This window comes from Podarcis liolepis (genome assembly GCF_965112155.1).
Source record: "Podarcis liolepis genome assembly, chromosome: W".
In the NCBI taxonomy this organism is placed as follows: domain Eukaryota; kingdom Metazoa; phylum Chordata; class Lepidosauria; order Squamata; family Lacertidae; genus Podarcis; species Podarcis liolepis.
Window position 1 is genome coordinate 32854464 of NC_139568.1, and position 5513 is coordinate 32859976.

The window sequence follows — 5513 nt, forward strand, 5'->3', positions numbered from 1 at the left end:
GCACCAGAAAAAACTCGGATCACGGCTTCCTGGCCACACCATTGCCCAAAAACGTGGTTTTGAAGCATGGATCCTCACACTTTTTGCATTGGGCCACCCCTAACTCACCTTCAAATCACACGTCATAGCCAGGGGCACAGGCTGCACCACAAAAAAACTCAGATCCAAAGCTTTCTGGGCACCTCGTGGCCCAAAAACATGGTTTCAAGGCATGGATCCTCATGGATCCTCATTTTTTTTGCATTGGGCAACCCCTAACTAACTGTCAAATCACACATCAAAGCCAGGGGCACAGCCTGCACCACAAAAAACAGATTCACGGCTTCCTGGCCACACCACGACAAAAAAACCTGGTTTCGACCAACCTAAGGTCCATAGCAAGGCCAATGACCTAAGCCCTAACTCAAAGGGAGTGGAGGGTGGGTGACTCGCTCAGGACGACAAATAGAAATGAGGCCGGGGAGAGGCTGGCACTGCAGCATAAAGGCTGCTGGACACGCCCCCCCCATGGCACCTGGTTGGGCGGCCACCGGGGGGGGCGTGAGTGCCAGCCAGGTGAGCTGGAGGCAGGGGGCAACGCCCCCTGCTAGGAGCGGTGTTCGGGCTCCCGCCCACAACCACTCCCCTCTCTTTCAGGGAGGAGAGTCTTTGTGGTTCGAGGACCCGACCCCCGCGAAGTAAAATGAAGACAAAGGGACACGTGATATAAGGTTAATGGGCTAGAAAAGGCCACAACTTTATTGATTACAGCAATGAAAAGGTATTGGCTTAGGCATTGGATCGCAAAACAAGTGGGTTTATTCACCAGGGGGTCAACACCTGTTGATGCTAATCCAACTATAGGCTCACCCCTGATGTCACCGAGGGTCGTGCCATGGCCTCCCGCCAAGCAGGCTTCGGACGGAATACACGACCGCCAGATTCCTTTAACGGAATACCCCTATAAATTGAAGGCATAGGCGATGGCCACACCTAGCACTTCGACACACCACAACACATTATTCCAATGCCTAACCGCCACCCGAGCTAAAGGCTCGCCGCCAATACCTTCAAAGCTGCAACCAATCCCAGATGCTTTTGCTGACACTAGCTAACCAAATGTCGTTCCCCAGATCCGATAAGTGGACGCCGTCATTCCGGTATAAAGCTTGGTCGCCAATCCGGATACGGTCATGATAAATGACTCGGCCATACATAGAGCGCACCCAACGGGCCACCGCCCGAATTACGAGTTTCCTGGTTCTTTCAATGGCCATACAGCTTTGCGCACCGCACCAAACAGTTCGTTTCAAGTACCAGAGTTTCCTGGTTCTTTCAATGGCCATACAGCTTTGCGCACCGCGCCAAACAGTTCGTTTCAAGGACCAGAGTTTCCTGGTTCTTTCAATGGCCATACAGCTTTGCGCACCGCGCCAAACAGTTCGTTTCAAGGACCAGCGTTTCCTGGTTCTTTCAATGGCCATACAGCTTTGCGCACCGTGCCAAACAGTTCGTTTCAAGGACCAGAGTTTCCTGGTTCTTTCAATGGCCATACAGCTTTGCGCACCGCGCCAAACAGTTCGTTTCAGGAAGGAGGACCAGAACACCGTTGTTCTGGGACACAAGGCTGCAAATGCATTCAGGTCTCTTTTATGCTCCACAACAAGTCCACACTCCCTCTGTTAGCGAGGTCATTCTCCCCCAAATGAATTACAAGGATGTCGGGAGGGCCGAACTTGGCTACTTTCTCCCACAGCAATGGCATAAGCTCCTCCCAACGCATGCCTCTTCTCGAAAGCCAGGAAACTCGAACACCATGTGGAAGGCCAAGATTGTATGCAAGGCCGCAGCTCACCGCTCGTACGCGGGCCCAATGAACTATACTGTGGCCGCAAATCCACACGCTTCTCCTGAGCATAGCTGGGGGTAAAAGACAGAAAAGAAAAGGCAGATAAGTAGGGTAAAGCTGCAGGTCACATATTAGACTTATAAGCATTGGAGTTCCACCGGCCCATTTCTTTGATCCTGTCCGCCGGTAGCCCCAGGTGCGTGGCCGTGGTTGCGGCGCCCATCCTAAATGAGTGTGTGGCGTATCCTGGGAGGATAGACCACAAGCCTCAATAGCCTTGCGAAGTACTCTGGTGAATTGGTGCCTCAACAAGGGTGACCCATCTTCATGGACCAGTAACAGACCCGGGCCGGGCGGTCTGAGGTAGAGGTACCGCCTAGTGTCCTCTACCGGGCATGGGCCCTGCTGTGCCGACGCCGTGAGCTTAACTAGGACACCCTTACCAGCCTGATCAGTCTTGGACTGACGTATATCCACTGTCACATTAGAATCGGACAACTGCACGTCCTTGCACAGGAGGCCGCGTGTTGAACCTCGTGCACTAACTTCAAACACCACCTCACCAACTCTAAGCGCGCCAAAAAGGCGATAGCGTATGCTGCGGAAAAGAGACGTGTTTCGAACCTGCACCAGCAAATTGACCTGAGTTTTATGCGTATCTGTGATAACCCGTAAGAATTGGCTTATGGCCCTCGGCCCTGTGAGGCTGTAACCTGCCCCAACCCTCAATGGCTCTACGGATCAAGAAGTCGCTACCCGGGTCATGAGCAAATGTAGCTTTTGAAAAGAAGCTGATGGCGGCTACGTGAATCTTTAAGGTTTTAGGAGCACGTCCCAGATCATCGAGATGGGAAAGGTACTGCAAGACATCGTCAGTGGTAGGAGGTACGTCATGTGAGAGTCCAGATAACCCAGACCTGGAACCAGGGAAATCACACCAGGCCTTCTTGTAGGACCTGAGAGTGGAGGGTGCCATGGATGCCAATACTCCCTGTATCACTTTGCATCTCCCACATTCCACAGGCGCTCCGGAAAGGGTTCGGGCAACAGTTGTGCTCCAGGTGCAAGCAACCGGAAGCGAGGTATCTGAAATCGAGACAAGGCATCGGCAATGTCATTATTGGCTCTGGGTACGAATTTGGCTGAAAATATTATGTTGAACTCAAGGCACCGGAGGACGAACGCCCGCAGAAGGGAGGAGATCCTCTCAGACCGAGATGACTGCCTGGCTAGAATGTTCATGACCGCCAGGTTGTCGGAAGCACACACGGTGGTCTCGAAAATCTTCCGTCCAGATGTGAACGGCCACCACTATTGGAAAGAACTCAAGAAAGGTGAGATCCAACGTGATGGCCTGACCTTGCCATGCCGTCGGCCATCGTAGTGCACACCAGCGCCCCCTGAAGTACAAGCCAAAGCCTAAGGACCCAGCCGCATCCAATTGGAGCTGGAAGTCTGATGACAGATTCAATACATCCTGCCATAGAGATACCCCATTGTAGATCTCCAGACAAGTCGTCCACACCTCCAGATCTGCCTTGACCGACCTGGGGAGGCGGACCCTGTTGTGCGGGTGTCTAAGACCACTGACAGCCTGGCTAGGCGGGCATGCGCATTGGAGTGGACCTGGAAATCAGAGGCCAAATTAAGGATTTCCAGCCATAGGGAGACTCCATTGTAGTGTTCCAGAAATCTGATCCCCATCTCAAAATCCGCCTTGACCGACTTGATAAGTCTTACTCTATGGTGCGGATGCTTGAGGCCCGCTGACAACCTGGCTAAGGGTGAGCGAAATGGGCGGCCTGGTGAAACTACTCTACATGCGAAGTTGAAATGATCTAGCAAGGACTGGACCTGTCTAAGAGCGACTTTATTATTATTATTATTATTATTATTATTATTATTATTATTATTATTATTATTTCGGGAAGGGTTTGACAAATAGTTTCATTAAGGGCAACTATTTTCCCCACTGGCAGGCAGGCGGATTGAGCTGCTGTGTCAAGCTCTATACCCAGGCAAGTAAGATGCGTTGAGGGTCCGCCTTATCTGAGGGGAACTCCCAGCTCCTGGGCCAAAGCTGAGAAGGCCTCCAGAAGGGAGGCACATTCGCCAGTATTGGGTTTCCCAATGAGTAGAAAAGTCACCGAGGTAACGTGTCGCCCCAGGTGAGTTGGTTCTGTAGCGCAAGGCCCAGTCCCAACAAGTGCTAAATGTCTCAAAGGCCAAGCCGGCTGCAGAACAACCCATCGGCATAGCCTTGACAATGTAATATTTCCCTTGAAATTTGAATCCCAGCAAATGAGAGTCATTGGGATGAACTGGCAATAGACAGAAGGCTGACTATGTCACATTTTGCTAAGAGTGCCTCGTAACCAAAATTCCGGATAAGTCTTAGTGCCCGATCAAAGAATTCAATCGAAGAATGCGGAGAGGAGGGAGCTGGTGGGAGGTGCACCCGGATATGAACCAGGGACCTCTTGATGTGCAGTCAAATGCTCTACCACTGAGCTATACCCCCTTATTGTTGTTGTTATCATTCTATTATTATTTATCTGTTATTAATCCATTTATTGTTATTATTATTTATTATTGTTGTTATTTATTAAAATCTAATCCAGTATTATTTGTTCAATCAATTACCACTGTAAGTAGAATTAATTACTGATACTATCAATTGTCTACCGTAACTGACGATAATATGAAATAATTATTCATTATAGGGGATTGATCGGGAAAAACGCTGCTCATAATCATCAATGAACAATCTAAATGCATTTAGGCAGTGTGAAATAATTTTGGGGTTATTATCCCGTCCATGTGGCACCCCCGATGAATTACGGCTATATGCACCCATGCAGCCTGAGGTGTGAGTAGATTCTGTTGCAGAGCGCTTCCTCTTAGGCGCCATGGATAACATGCTAAAGCTACTGCCACAAACACGTGCCACCGCTTACAAGCGGTTGTACAGGGATGTGTTATTGATTCTGAAACAAATATACTAATTAATGATTGCTTTACTTAAAACAATGATTCTCAAGCATTCAGTTAAATGTTTAATTGTTTATCCCATTAGTATGTGCTTCCGTGTGTTATTTATTACTCTCTCTATATATATTAATATTTTTTATTATTATTATTTATTTATTTATTTTAATTTTTCTTAAAAATTAAGATGCTTCCTACTTCATATTGTAATATCTCATTCAATCCCCTGCAACGCAGAATATACCAGGGTCCCATACGGGGATCAAACCAGCAACCTTAGCATTATCGGCCCCATGCTCTAACCAGTTGAGCTATCCAGGCTCTCTAGAATTGTGTGGGACCCCGAGGGTCATTTAGTCCAACCCCTTGCAAAGCAGGAATATATAATTGTTCCATACAGGGATTAAACCTGCAACCTTGGCGTTATTGTCACCACGCTCTAACCAACTGTGGGTTCCGAAATATATGTAAATTATTTGTTATTAATGATTTTTTTTTCTTCTAATGTTATTTGTTTATTTATATATTTATCTATGGATTTGTTTAATTAATTAATCAATTTAATCTTGGTATGTGACATCATTCCACTTATTCTCTTTTATTATTATTAATGTATATTTATCATTATATATTTATTATAATAATTTTTCAATAAATAAATAAATAAATTACATCCACTTATTTTATTTATTATTAG

The 5513-nt window shown here is 47.4% G+C and overlaps 1 long non-coding RNA gene across 1 annotated transcript; it reads left to right on the forward strand.

The window, feature by feature from the left end:
• Window positions 1-385: 385 nt before the first annotated feature.
• LOC310697732 lies at window positions 386-5274 on the forward strand. The gene is made up of 2 exons (XR_014521173.1): window positions 386-1292; window positions 1569-5274. It is a non-coding gene; the product is annotated as an uncharacterized lncRNA (long non-coding RNA).
• The last annotated feature ends 239 nt before the right edge of the window (window positions 5275-5513 follow it).